Source organism: Phyllobates terribilis, unplaced genomic scaffold (genome assembly GCF_046119375.1).
Source record: "Phyllobates terribilis strain yellow unplaced genomic scaffold, ASM4611937v1 Scaffold_160__1_contigs__length_4322635, whole genome shotgun sequence".
Classification (NCBI taxonomy): Eukaryota; Metazoa; Chordata; class Amphibia; order Anura; family Dendrobatidae; genus Phyllobates; species Phyllobates terribilis.
Genome location: NW_027362920.1, coordinates 4,269,902 through 4,283,525, shown reverse-complemented (window position 1 = coordinate 4,283,525; position 13,624 = coordinate 4,269,902). Strand labels below are relative to the sequence as shown.

The window sequence follows — 13,624 nt, the reverse complement described above, 5'->3', positions numbered from 1 at the left end:
GATACCCGGTCACTGCCTCGGATCCAATGAACATTTCCTTTTCCCCGGAGTCAGGGATCTTGGAGGCACTGTTGGATCATAGTCCTGAACAGGTCAAGATGATTCTGGATGACTCCCTCCCACCTTGACTTTAATGCCGTCCATAAAATGCCTCTCACTGAATGTGAGATCTTTAAAGAGCCCTGTTCGCAGGGCTGCTCTTTTTCAATATTTAGAGACTTTAGACTTTGATGTGTGTTTATTGCAGGAATGTGGACTACAACACTCAATTAATTATGACGAGCTTAAAAAGGATTGGAAGTCGGGACCGTCAGTGTGGTCCGGCTCAAATGTGAATAGGTCTGCTGGAGTGGGTTTGCTCTGTCGTGGTAATAACATCGTGTTTTCCTCTGTTACAGAGATTACACCAGGCAGGGCAATGTTAGTACATTTGCATATTAATAATTTTAGTTTTCGCATAATTAATGTGTATGCTCCCCCCGACAAGCAAGAGCGCATCCAATTGTTTGAAATTTTGCCTGTATTTTGTGTTGGGTCTTCTCCCCTCCTGATAGGTGGGGATTTCAACTGCCTTAGTGTCGGCGAACAACGAGTAGGAGGGGACCCTCTCCGTAAGTTGGATAAGTCATGTTTTCTGCTAAAAAATTTTCAAACTGATTTTAAGCTATGCGATGCCTGGAGGTCTCTTTCACCGACGGACCCTGGATTTACATGGTCCGGTCGGGGAGTGGCCTCTAGGATCGATTTTATGTTTTTATCTGTGGATTTTAAGCCGGTGATGTTTGATCTAATGTCTAATTTATTTTCCGATCACAAAATGTTAAAATTACAGTTAGAATACCAAGGAGAGCAGAGAATAAACAAAGGACTGTGGCGTTTGGGGACACATCTGCTGGAGGATCCTCAGATAAGGTCGGATTTTTGTACAGCCTACCAGGAATGGAGACAACATAGGCCTCCTTATATAAAAATGTTGTCTTGGTGGGAAAAGATTAAAAATAAAATTAGGCTTTTTTTTATCACGGCAGGGAGGAAGAAATCAAGACAGAAAAAACAATTTTTCTCAAATCTAAATACTAGGCTGCAGACACTTTATAAATTTAAAGAGATTGGGTTGGAGGTGGAGGAAGACATTGTCAGCCTAAAAGCAGAAATACATACACTTTTGGAGCAGAAGGGGAGAGAGGTTATTTTTAATTCAAAGGTAAAGCAGTTAGAAGAAGATGAAAAATGTACACGCTTCTTTTTTAAAAAAGCAATGGAGAGGAAAGATGCGATTACTTGTTTAGGTGAAGAATCCACTATACAGGGCATGAAGAACGTGGCTTTTGATTTTTACCGACTCCTTTTTAGTGAGAAAAGTGTGGATGATTCCTTTTTACAAGATGCTCTTAATGTCCTAGATTTTAAGTTGAATCAGTCAGATCAGGAGTTTTTAATACGGGATTTTAGCTTAGAGGAACTTTTTAACATTTTTAAAAGTTTTTCAAAGGGCAAAGCTCCGGGAGCAGACGGTCTCCCCGTCGAATTTTATCTGACTTTCTGGGATATTTTAAAGGATGATCTTTTAGCACTTTTTAAGGAGGTTTTTAAGTGTAAACGGTTGCCCAAGGGATGGAGGAGGGGAATAGTGTCCTTGATCTTTAAAAAGAAAGGGGCTCGTGAGGACCTTGCAAATTGGAGGCCTATCACCCTCCTCAACATGGATTATAAAGTATTAGCCAAATTTATTGCATGCCGGCTTAAAATGATAATTGATAAGTTGATACAACCAGAACAAGTTTGTGGTGTACCGGGAAGGAGTATTGCGGAGGTGTTAAATGTCATAAGAGATGCAATATGGTATACTAGGGATCGTGGTCAGAATTTAGCCCTGTTGGCGCTGGACTTTGAGAAGGCGTTCGACAGGGTATCGCACAAGTATCTTTTTAGTGTTTTAAAGAAGATGGCGATCCCGGATTTTATCATGTCTCTAATTAAGATTTTGTATAAAGATTCATATTGTCAAATCTCTGTTAATGGCTTCTTAACAGGTGAAATACCGCTGGAATCCGGAGTGAAGCAGGGCTGCCCTTTGTCCCCGATCCTGTTTATTTGTGCTATGGAGCCTTTATTATGCCAAATTAGGAAAGATAAAGTGATCCGTGGGGTCCCTGTTCCGGGTGGAGGGGGGGCCCAAATTAAAGTCTTCGGGTATATGGACGATGTTACTGCCATCTGCACGGATCCTGCTTCCCTCCGGAGGGTGGTGAGGTGTACCAGTTTTTTTAGTCAGGCTTCAGGTTTTAAGTTGAATTTTAATAAAACTGAGTGTTTGACAATTGGTTCCTGGGATACAGTGGACCTACCAGCAGTCAAAATGAAGTGTGATAAAGTTAAAATTTTGGGCATTACTTTTAATAAAGAAAATGACGGGGTTGTGAGTTGGGGGGAGGTCCAGGAGAAAATGGTGAAGAAACTATCCTTTTGGAATTTGCGTAGTTTGTCAATCGAAGGGAAAGTTCTAATTATTAAGTCTGTATTATTGCCAATGATGTTATATGTTGCAATTGTGTACCCTCCCTCCGACTTAATGCTCAAAAAGCTGACTCGCTGCATGTTTATATTTATTTGGGGCTCGAAGATGGAAAAAGTAAAACGCACAGAAATGTATAAAAGGCATCAAAATGGTGGAAAGGATGTCCCGGATTTGAGCATGTTTTTGTATATAAATTTCTTCTGTTTCTGTTTTAAGCTTCTTAATTCTAACAGTGTTTTTAGTCTGTTTTTAAAATATACTTGTGGTTATGTTTTTAAGAGATGGCTACGGCCATCCTTATCTTCGCCTGTTTTATTATGTCCCCCAAAGCATATTATCATCTTAGAGAAAGTATGTAGAAATTATAAATTAAGAGACTTGGATACTGATATTCTTCAAGACCGAAGGAAATTGATAACTCATCTGAGAAGGGAAGAAAGAGTATCTGAAGTAATCAACTTTTCCTGGAGCAGATCCAAGCGAGTCTGGAGGAATGTGTTTGGAAAGTTTCTCGCAAATATTCATAAAGACCTTGCCTGGATGTCCGTCCACCAGTGCCTCCCAACTAGAGACTTTCAGCACAGGAGAGGCCTGGCGGCGCGGGCAAAATGTCCTAGAGACTCGTGTGGAAGTGATGAGACGGTTTTACATCTGTTTTGGAACTGTTTTTATGCGCAAGAACTTTGGCGGAGACTGGGGGTGCTTTTGAAATGGGTTTGTGGTCTGAAAGACTTTTGTCACGAATATGTTTTATACGGACTTTTTAATTGCCCAACTTTACATCAAACCAAAATATGCTGGTGTATAATAAATTGTGCAAAAAGTGCTATGTGGAAAGTGAGGAATATTTTGTTGTTCAAACGTGACTGTATTTCCATCAATGATTGTATTAGAATGGTTTTTAGCGAAATGTATATTTATTATTTGAAAGATGTCAAAGATGTGGGTAAACACGAAGCGAATAGAAGATGGTGTTTTTACATGTGGAATACTATTTTGTACTAATATTGTCTGTGGAAAGAGCTCTATTAACGCTGTAAATAAGAATAATGTGTTTTTGTACTTTTTTATATCTGAATAAATTTATGTTGAAACCTTATCTGTTCTTATCAGTTTAATATCTGATACGTCCCCTATCTGGGGACCATATATTAAATGGATTTTTAGAACAGGGAGATGGAAAAAGAGCTTGCTCTGTCCACTCCACGCATTGACCTGGTATTGCAGTATCTCCAGGACCGGTGCACCCCTTCTTTAATGCAGTTTCTAAAATCAGAAAGAATTGAATTCAATGTTTTTTGTTCATTTTGCTTGTTTGTCGGATTTTGGGATGGACTCTTTGGCTTTGCTTTTCTTCTCCTCATTGGATTTTTCATGTTCAAAGTTGCAGAAGCCAGATTACAAGCTCATTTTGGTTCAACTTCAGCAACTGTGCATTGCATTGCCATGTAATGTAATGAAATGCTATCTTTCTAGCTCTCCCTTTTTACTTCCTTTTGGATAAACAGACATATTAGGCAAGCATTTTGGAGCTTTCACCTAAATAACTACAGGTGGTGAGATAAGCTGCACAATATAATTGACCTTTCAGTATATTGTTGCACACACACCATCTATTTAGCAAATGCCCTTGTTATCAACAGCAGCCTTTTAAACTCACCTGAGCTAACAGGTATGTGCGCTGGTTACTCTGCTGCGCTTAAAATTTCTTTTTTGGTTTGCTACAATGCCTTTTCTGAAACGTTGTCTCCCTCTGCTGGAACACTGACTTCTTTCATTTAATGCCTGCAGACTATAAAAGAGAACCCAACCCAAAAAGTTTGGTTGATTAGTCTGTGGCATTCTGTTAAACTGTTTCTTATGGCGGTCTCTGTGAGCTTCTCAGCGACATTCAGCCAGCCAGGTATCCTGCCTGCAGTAGATGGAATGTGGCAATGGAACGCTGGCTGCGCGTGTCATAATAGGCTCTGAGCCTTTATATACCTGTGCACAGCAGCAGCCACCTTCAGTCTGCTGCTGGACAGCCAGCAGCAGCAGCAGCAGGAGAGGTATGTAATCAGCAGCCCTCCTGCTAAGGGTAGACAGCTGCTCGTTCCACCCCACCCCCCGCCTTAATTGGTTCTCCTCCCTTCCAACGGTGTTGAGGCGGGTGGGAACAGCAGGGGGTGAAGGTGCTGTGTTTAAAGAGGTGGAGTTATGCAGATCTAAAACGCGTGGATTGCAGCAGCAGCAAGCCGAAAAGTGCAGGCATGTAAGGGATCTAGAGGTTGACAACATGTCTTCTTAACGGGAGTCCAGGAGCTCATCTCCACAAATGGACTTTTCAGGATCCTTGGGTGGCTCCGTAGTTTGAAACCAATTCTGGTTATCGCTTCTCGGCCTTTTGGCTAAGATCAAGTGTAGTATCTGTTCTTATCAGTTTAATATCTGATACGTCCCCTATCTGGGGACCATATATTAAATGGATTTTTAGAACAGGGAGATGGAAAAAGAGCTTGCTCTGTCCACTCCACGCATTGACCTGGTATTGCAGTATCTCCAGGACCGGTGCACCCCTTCTTTAATGCAGTTTCTAAAATCAGAAAGAATTGAATTCAATGTTTTTTGTTCATTTTGCTTGTTTGTCGGATTTTGGGATGGACTCTTTGGCTTTGCTTTTCTTCTCCTCATTGGATTTTTCATGTTCAAAGTTGCAGAAGCCAGATTACAAGCTCATTTTGGTTCAACTTCAGCAACTGTGCATTGCATTGCCATGTAATGTAATGAAATGCTATCTTTCTAGCTCTCCCTTTTTACTTCCTTTTGGATAAACAGACATATTAGGCAAGCATTTTGGAGCTTTCACCTAAATAACTACAGGTGGTGAGATAAGCTGCACAATATAATTGACCTTTCAGTATATTGTTGCACACACACCATCTATTTAGCAAATGCCCTTGTTATCAACAGCAGCCTTTTAAACTCACCTGAGCTAACAGGTATGTGCGCTGGTTACTCTGCTGCGCTTAAAATTTCTTTTTTGGTTTGCTACAATGCCTTTTCTGAAACGTTGTCTCCCTCTGCTGGAACACTGACTTCTTTCATTTAATGCCTGCAGACTATAAAAGAGAACCCAACCCAAAAAGTTTGGTTGATTAGTCTGTGGCATTCTGTTAAACTGTTGCTTATGGCGGTCTCTGTGAGCTTCTCAGCGACATTCAGCCAGCCAGGTATCCTGCCTGCAGTAGATGGAATGTGGCAATGGAACGCTGGCTGCGCGTGTCATAATAGGCTCTGAGCCTTTATATACCTGTGCACAGCAGCAGCCACCTTCAGTCTGCTGCTGGACAGCCAGCAGCAGCAGCAGCAGCAGCAGGAGAGGTATGTAATCAGCAGCCCTCCTGCTAAGGGTAGACAGCTGCTCGTTCCACCCCACCCCCCGCCTTAATTGGTTCTCCTCCCTTCCAACGGTGTTGAGGCGGGTGGGAACAGCAGGGGGTGAAGGTGCTGTGTTTAAAGAGGTGGAGTTATGCAGATCTAAAACGCGTGGATTGCAGCAGCAGCAAGCCGAAAAGTGCAGGCATGTAAGGGATCTAGAGGTTGACAACATGTCTTCTTAACGGGAGTCCAGGAGCTCATCTCCACAAATGGACTTTTCAGGATCCTTGGGTGGCTCCGTAGTTTGAAACCAATTCTGGTTATCGCTTCTCGGCCTTTTGGCTAAGATCAAGTGTAGTATCTGTTCTTATCAGTTTAATATCTGATACGTCCCCTATCTGGGGACTATATATTAAGTGGATTTTTAGAACAGGGAGATGGAAAAAGAGCTTGCTCTGTCCACTCCACGCATTGACCTGGTATTGCAGTATCTCCAGGACCGGTGCACCCCTTCTTTAATGCAGTTTCTAAAATCAGAAAGAATTGAATTCAATGTTTTTTGTTCATTTTGCTTGTTTGTCGGATTTTGGGATGGACTCTTTGGCTTTGCTTTTCTTCTCCTCATTGGATTTTTCATGTTCAAAGTTGCAGAAGCCAGATTACAAGCTCATTTTGGTTCAACTTCAGCAACTGTGCATTGCATTGCCATGTAATGTAATGAAATGCTATCTTTCTAGCTCTCCCTTTTTACTTCCTTTTGGATAAACAGACATATTAGGCAAGCATTTTGGAGCTTTCACCTAAATAACTACAGGTGGTGAGATAAGCTGCACAATATAATTGACCTTTCAGTATATTGTTGCACACACACCATCTATTTAGCAAATGCCCTTGTTATCAACAGCAGCCTTTTAAACTCACCTGAGCTAACAGGTATGTGCGCTGGTTACTCTGCTGCGCTTAAAATTTCTTTTTTGGTTTGCTACAATGCCTTTTCTGAAACGTTGTCTCCCTCTGCTGGAACACTGACTTCTTTCATTTAATGCCTGCAGACTATAAAAGAGAACCCAACCCAAAAAGTTTGGTTGATTAGTCTGTGGCATTCTGTTAAACTGTTGCTTATGGCGGTCTCTGTGAGCTTCTCAGCGACATTCAGCCAGCCAGGTATCCTGCCTGCAGTAGATGGAATGTGGCAATGGAACGCTGGCTGCGCGTGTCATAATAGGCTCTGAGCCTTTATATACCTGTGCACAGCAGCAGCCACCTTCAGTCTGCTGCTGGACAGCCAGCAGCAGCAGCAGCAGCAGCAGGAGAGGTATGTAATCAGCAGCCCTCCTGCTAAGGGTAGACAGCTGCTCGTTCCACCCCACCCCCCGCCTTAATTGGTTCTCCTCCCTTCCAACGGTGTTGAGGCGGGTGGGAACAGCAGGGGGTGAAGGTGCTGTGTTTAAAGAGGTGGAGTTATGCAGATCTAAAACGCGTGGATTGCAGCAGCAGCAAGCCGAAAAGTGCAGGCATGTAAGGGATCTAGAGGTTGACAACATGTCTTCTTAACGGGAGTCCAGGAGCTCATCTCCACAAATGGACTTTTCAGGATCCTTGGGTGGCTCCGTAGTTTGAAACCAATTCTGGTTATCGCTTCTCGGCCTTTTGGCTAAGATCAAGTGTAGTATCTGTTCTTATCAGTTTAATATCTGATACGTCCCCTATCTGGGGACCATATATTAAATGGATTTTTAGAACAGGGAGATGGAAAAAGAGCTTGCTCTGTCCACTCCACGCATTGACCTGGTATTGCAGTATCTCCAGGACCGGTGCACCCCTTCTTTAATGCAGTTTCTAAAATCAGAAAGAATTGAATTCAATGTTTTTTGTTCATTTTGCTTGTTTGTCGGATTTTGGGATGGACTCTTTGGCTTTGCTTTTCTTCTCCTCATTGGATTTTTCATGTTCAAAGTTGCAGAAGCCAGATTACAAGCTCATTTTGGTTCAACTTCAGCAACTGTGCATTGCATTGCCATGTAATGTAATGAAATGCTATCTTTCTAGCTCTCCCTTTTTACTTCCTTTTGGATAAACAGACATATTAGGCAAGCATTTTGGAGCTTTCACCTAAATAACTACAGGTGGTGAGATAAGCTGCACAATATAATTGACCTTTCAGTATATTGTTGCACACACACCATCTATTTAGCAAATGCCCTTGTTATCAACAGCAGCCTTTTAAACTCACCTGAGCTAACAGGTATGTGCGCTGGTTACTCTGCTGCGCTTAAAATTTCTTTTTTGGTTTGCTACAATGCCTTTTCTGAAACGTTGTCTCCCTCTGCTGGAACACTGACTTCTTTCATTTAATGCCTGCAGACTATAAAAGAGAACCCAACCCAAAAAGTTTGGTTGATTAGTCTGTGGCATTCTGTTAAACTGTTGCTTATGGCGGTCTCTGTGAGCTTCTCAGCGACATTCAGCCAGCCAGGTATCCTGCCTGCAGTAGATGGAATGTGGCAATGGAACGCTGGCTGCGCGTGTCATAATAGGCTCTGAGCCTTTATATACCTGTGCACAGCAGCAGCCACCTTCAGTCTGCTGCTGGACAGCCAGCAGCAGCAGCAGCAGCAGGAGAGGTATGTAATCAGCAGCCCTCCTGCTAAGGGTAGACAGCTGCTCGTTCCACCCCACCCCCCGCCTTAATTGGTTCTCCTCCCTTCCAACGGTGTTGAGGCGGGTGGGAACAGCAGGGGGTGAAGGTGCTGTGTTTAAAGAGGTGGAGTTATGCAGATCTAAAACGCGTGGATTGCAGCAGCAGCAAGCCGAAAAGTGCAGGCATGTAAGGGATCTAGAGGTTGACAACATGTCTTCTTAACGGGAGTCCAGGAGCTCATCTCCACAAATGGACTTTTCAGGATCCTTGGGTGGCTCCGTAGTTTGAAACCAATTCTGGTTATCGCTTCTCGGCCTTTTGGCTAAGATCAAGTGTAGTATCTGTTCTTATCAGTTTAATATCTGATACGTCCCCTATCTGGGGACCATATATTAAATGGATTTTTAGAACAGGGAGATGGAAAAAGAGCTTGCTCTGTCCACTCCACGCATTGACCTGGTATTGCAGTATCTCCAGGACCGGTGCACCCCTTCTTTAATGCAGTTTCTAAAATCAGAAAGAATTGAATTCAATGTTTTTTGTTCATTTTGCTTGTTTGTCGGATTTTGGGATGGACTCTTTGGCTTTGCTTTTCTTCTCCTCATTGGATTTTTCATGTTCAAAGTTGCAGAAGCCAGATTACAAGCTCATTTTGGTTCAACTTCAGCAACTGTGCATTGCATTGCCATGTAATGTAATGAAATGCTATCTTTCTAGCTCTCCCTTTTTACTTCCTTTTGGATAAACAGACATATTAGGCAAGCATTTTGGAGCTTTCACCTAAATAACTACAGGTGGTGAGATAAGCTGCACAATATAATTGACCTTTCAGTATATTGTTGCACACACACCATCTATTTAGCAAATGCCCTTGTTATCAACAGCAGCCTTTTAAACTCACCTGAGCTAACAGGTATGTGCGCTGGTTACTCTGCTGCGCTTAAAATTTCTTTTTTGGTTTGCTACAATGCCTTTTCTGAAACGTTGTCTCCCTCTGCTGGAACACTGACTTCTTTCATTTAATGCCTGCAGACTATAAAAGAGAACCCAACCCAAAAAGTTTGGTTGATTAGTCTGTGGCATTCTGTTAAACTGTTGCTTATGGCGGTCTCTGTGAGCTTCTCAGCGACATTCAGCCAGCCAGGTATCCTGCCTGCAGTAGATGGAATGTGGCAATGGAACGCTGGCTGCGCGTGTCATAATAGGCTCTGAGCCTTTATATACCTGTGCACAGCAGCAGCCACCTTCAGTCTGCTGCTGGACAGCCAGCAGCAGCAGCAGCAGCAGCAGGAGAGGTATGTAATCAGCAGCCCTCCTGCTAAGGGTAGACAGCTGCTCGTTCCACCCCACCCCCCGCCTTAATTGGTTCTCCTCCCTTCCAACGGTGTTGAGGCGGGTGGGAACAGCAGGGGGTGAAGGTGCTGTGTTTAAAGAGGTGGAGTTATGCAGATCTAAAACGCGTGGATTGCAGCAGCAGCAAGCCGAAAAGTGCAGGCATGTAAGGGATCTAGAGGTTGACAACATGTCTTCTTAACGGGAGTCCAGGAGCTCATCTCCACAAATGGACTTTTCAGGATCCTTGGGTGGCTCCGTAGTTTGAAACCAATTCTGGTTATCGCTTCTCGGCCTTTTGGCTAAGATCAAGTGTAGTATCTGTTCTTATCAGTTTAATATCTGATACGTCCCCTATCTGGGGACCATATATTAAATGGATTTTTAGAACAGGGAGATGGAAAAAGAGCTTGCTCTGTCCACTCCACGCATTGACCTGGTATTGCAGTATCTCCAGGACCGGTGCACCCCTTCTTTAATGCAGTTTCTAAAATCAGAAAGAATTGAATTCAATGTTTTTTGTTCATTTTGCTTGTTTGTCGGATTTTGGGATGGACTCTTTGGCTTTGCTTTTCTTCTCCTCATTGGATTTTTCATGTTCAAAGTTGCAGAAGCCAGATTACAAGCTCATTTTGGTTCAACTTCAGCAACTGTGCATTGCATTGCCATGTAATGTAATGAAATGCTATCTTTCTAGCTCTCCCTTTTTACTTCCTTTTGGATAAACAGACATATTAGGCAAGCATTTTGGAGCTTTCACCTAAATAACTACAGGAGGTGAGATAAGCTGCACAATATAATTGACCTTTCAGTATATTGTTGCACACACACCATCTATTTAGCAAATGCCCTTGTTATCAACAGCAGCCTTTTAAACTCACCTGAGCTAACAGGTATGTGCGCTGGTTACTCTGCTGCGCTTAAAATTTCTTTTTTGGTTTGCTACAATGCCTTTTCTGAAACGTTGTCTCCCTCTGCTGGAACACTGACTTCTTTCATTTAATGCCTGCAGACTATAAAAGAGAACCCAACCCAAAAAGTTTGGTTGATTAGTCTGTGGCATTCTGTTAAACTGTTTCTTATGGCGGTCTCTGTGAGCTTCTCAGCGACATTCAGCCAGCCAGGTATCCTGCCTGCAGTAGATGGAATGTGGCAATGGAACGCTGGCTGCGCGTGTCATAATAGGCTCTGAGCCTTTATATACCTGTGCACAGCAGCAGCCACCTTCAGTCTGCTGCTGGACAGCCAGCAGCAGCAGCAGCAGGAGAGGTATGTAATCAGCAGCCCTCCTGCTAAGGGTAGACAGCTGCTCGTTCCACCCCACCCCCCGCCTTAATTGGTTCTCCTCCCTTCCAACGGTGTTGAGGCGGGTGGGAACAGCAGGGGGTGAAGGTGCTGTGTTTAAAGAGGTGGAGTTATGCAGATCTAAAACGCGTGGATTGCAGCAGCAGCAAGCCGAAAAGTGCAGGCATGTAAGGGATCTAGAGGTTGACAACATGTCTTCTTAACGGGAGTCCAGGAGCTCATCTCCACAAATGGACTTTTCAGGATCCTTGGGTGGCTCCGTAGTTTGAAACCAATTCTGGTTATCGCTTCTCGGCCTTTTGGCTAAGATCAAGTGTAGTATCTGTTCTTATCAGTTTAATATCTGATACGTCCCCTATCTGGGGACCATATATTAAATGGATTTTTAGAACAGGGAGATGGAAAAAGAGCTTGCTCTGTCCACTCCACGCATTGACCTGGTATTGCAGTATCTCCAGGACCGGTGCACCCCTTCTTTAATGCAGTTTCTAAAATCAGAAAGAATTGAATTCAATGTTTTTTGTTCATTTTGCTTGTTTGTCGGATTTTGGGATGGACTCTTTGGCTTTGCTTTTCTTCTCCTCATTGGATTTTTCATGTTCAAAGTTGCAGAAGCCAGATTACAAGCTCATTTTGGTTCAACTTCAGCAACTGTGCATTGCATTGCCATGTAATGTAATGAAATGCTATCTTTCTAGCTCTCCCTTTTTACTTCCTTTTGGATAAACAGACATATTAGGCAAGCATTTTGGAGCTTTCACCTAAATAACTACAGGTGGTGAGATAAGCTGCACAATATAATTGACCTTTCAGTATATTGTTGCACACACACCATCTATTTAGCAAATGCCCTTGTTATCAACAGCAGCCTTTTAAACTCACCTGAGCTAACAGGTATGTGCGCTGGTTACTCTGCTGCGCTTAAAATTTCTTTTTTGGTTTGCTACAATGCCTTTTCTGAAACGTTGTCTCCCTCTGCTGGAACACTGACTTCTTTCATTTAATGCCTGCAGACTATAAAAGAGAACCCAACCCAAAAAGTTTGGTTGATTAGTCTGTGGCATTCTGTTAAACTGTTGCTTATGGCGGTCTCTGTGAGCTTCTCAGCGACATTCAGCCAGCCAGGTATCCTGCCTGCAGTAGATGGAATGTGGCAATGGAACGCTGGCTGCGCGTGTCATAATAGGCTCTGAGCCTTTATATACCTGTGCACAGCAGCAGCCACCTTCAGTCTGCTGCTGGACAGCCAGCAGCAGCAGCAGCAGCAGCAGCAGCAGGAGAGGTATGTAATCAGCAGCCCTCCTGCTAAGGGTAGACAGCTGCTCGTTCCACCCCACCCCCCGCCTTAATTGGTTCTCCTCCCTTCCAACGGTGTTGAGGCGGGTGGGAACAGCAGGGGGTGAAGGTGCTGTGTTTAAAGAGGTGGAGTTATGCAGATCTAAAACGCGTGGATTGCAGCAGCAGCAAGCCGAAAAGTGCAGGCATGTAAGGGATCTAGAGGTTGACAACATGTCTTCTTAACGGGAGTCCAGGAGCTCATCTCCACAAATGGACTTTTCAGGATCCTTGGGTGGCTCCGTAGTTTGAAACCAATTCTGGTTATCGCTTCTCGGCCTTTTGGCTAAGATCAAGTGTAGTATCTGTTCTTATCAGTTTAATATCTGATACGTCCCCTATCTGGGGACTATATATTAAATGGATTTTTAGAACAGGGAGATGGAAAAAGAGCTTGCTCTGTCCACTCCACGCATTGACCTGGTATTGCAGTATCTCCAGGACCGGTGCACCCCTTCTTTAATGCAGTTTCTAAAATCAGAAAGAATTGAATTCAATGTTTTTTGTTCATTTTGCTTGTTTGTCGGATTTTGGGATGGACTCTTTGGCTTTGCTTTTCTTCTCCTCATTGGATTTTTCATGTTCAAAGTTGCAGAAGCCAGATTACAAGCTCATTTTGGTTCAACTTCAGCAACTGTGCATTGCATTGCCATGTAATGTAATGAAATGCTATCTTTCTAGCTCTCCCTTTTTACTTCCTTTTGGATAAACAGACATATTAGGCAAGCATTTTGGAGCTTTCACCTAAATAACTACAGGTGGTGAGATAAGCTGCACAATATAATTGACCTTTCAGTATATTGTTGCACACACACCATCTATTTAGCAAATGCCCTTGTTATCAACAGCAGCCTTTTAAACTCACCTGAGCTAACAGGTATGTGCGCTGGTTACTCTGCTGCGCTTAAAATTTCTTTTTTGGTTTGCTACAATGCCTTTTCTGAAACGTTGTCTCCCTCTGCTGGAACACTGACTTCTTTCATTTAATGCCTGCAGACTATAAAAGAGAACCCAACCCAAAAAGTTTGGTTGATTAGTCTGTGGCATTCTGTTAAACTGTTGCTTATGGCGGTCTCTGTGAGCTTCTCAGCGACATTCAGCCAGCCAGGTATCCTGCCTGCAGTAGATGGAATGTG

General features: G+C 43.2%; 8 non-coding genes across 8 annotated transcripts; all 8 read left to right on the top strand.

The window, feature by feature from the left end:
* The first annotated feature begins 3,587 nt into the window (after positions 1-3,587).
* On the top strand, positions 3,588-3,770 carry LOC141207285 (U2 spliceosomal RNA). The gene has a single exon (XR_012277698.1). It is a non-coding gene; the product is annotated as a U2 spliceosomal RNA (small nuclear RNA).
* Positions 3,771-4,885: 1,115 nt separating this feature from the next.
* On the top strand, positions 4,886-5,076 carry LOC141207076 (U2 spliceosomal RNA). The gene has a single exon (XR_012277501.1). It is a non-coding gene; the product is annotated as a U2 spliceosomal RNA (small nuclear RNA).
* Positions 5,077-6,197: 1,121 nt separating this feature from the next.
* On the top strand, positions 6,198-6,388 carry LOC141207101 (U2 spliceosomal RNA). Its single transcript, XR_012277526.1, has one exon. It is a non-coding gene; the product is annotated as a U2 spliceosomal RNA (small nuclear RNA).
* A 1,121-nt stretch (positions 6,389-7,509) lies between these two features.
* LOC141207075 (U2 spliceosomal RNA) lies at positions 7,510-7,700 on the top strand. Its single transcript, XR_012277500.1, has one exon. It is a non-coding gene; the product is annotated as a U2 spliceosomal RNA (small nuclear RNA).
* A 1,118-nt stretch (positions 7,701-8,818) lies between these two features.
* On the top strand, positions 8,819-9,009 carry LOC141207074 (U2 spliceosomal RNA). The gene has a single exon (XR_012277499.1). It is a non-coding gene; the product is annotated as a U2 spliceosomal RNA (small nuclear RNA).
* Positions 9,010-10,130: 1,121 nt separating this feature from the next.
* LOC141207073 (U2 spliceosomal RNA) lies at positions 10,131-10,321 on the top strand. Its single transcript, XR_012277498.1, has one exon. It is a non-coding gene; the product is annotated as a U2 spliceosomal RNA (small nuclear RNA).
* A 1,115-nt stretch (positions 10,322-11,436) lies between these two features.
* Positions 11,437-11,627, top strand: LOC141207072 (U2 spliceosomal RNA). The gene has a single exon (XR_012277497.1). It is a non-coding gene; the product is annotated as a U2 spliceosomal RNA (small nuclear RNA).
* Positions 11,628-12,754: 1,127 nt separating this feature from the next.
* Positions 12,755-12,945, top strand: LOC141207590 (U2 spliceosomal RNA). The gene has a single exon (XR_012277922.1). It is a non-coding gene; the product is annotated as a U2 spliceosomal RNA (small nuclear RNA).
* Positions 12,946-13,624: the final 679 nt, after the last annotated feature.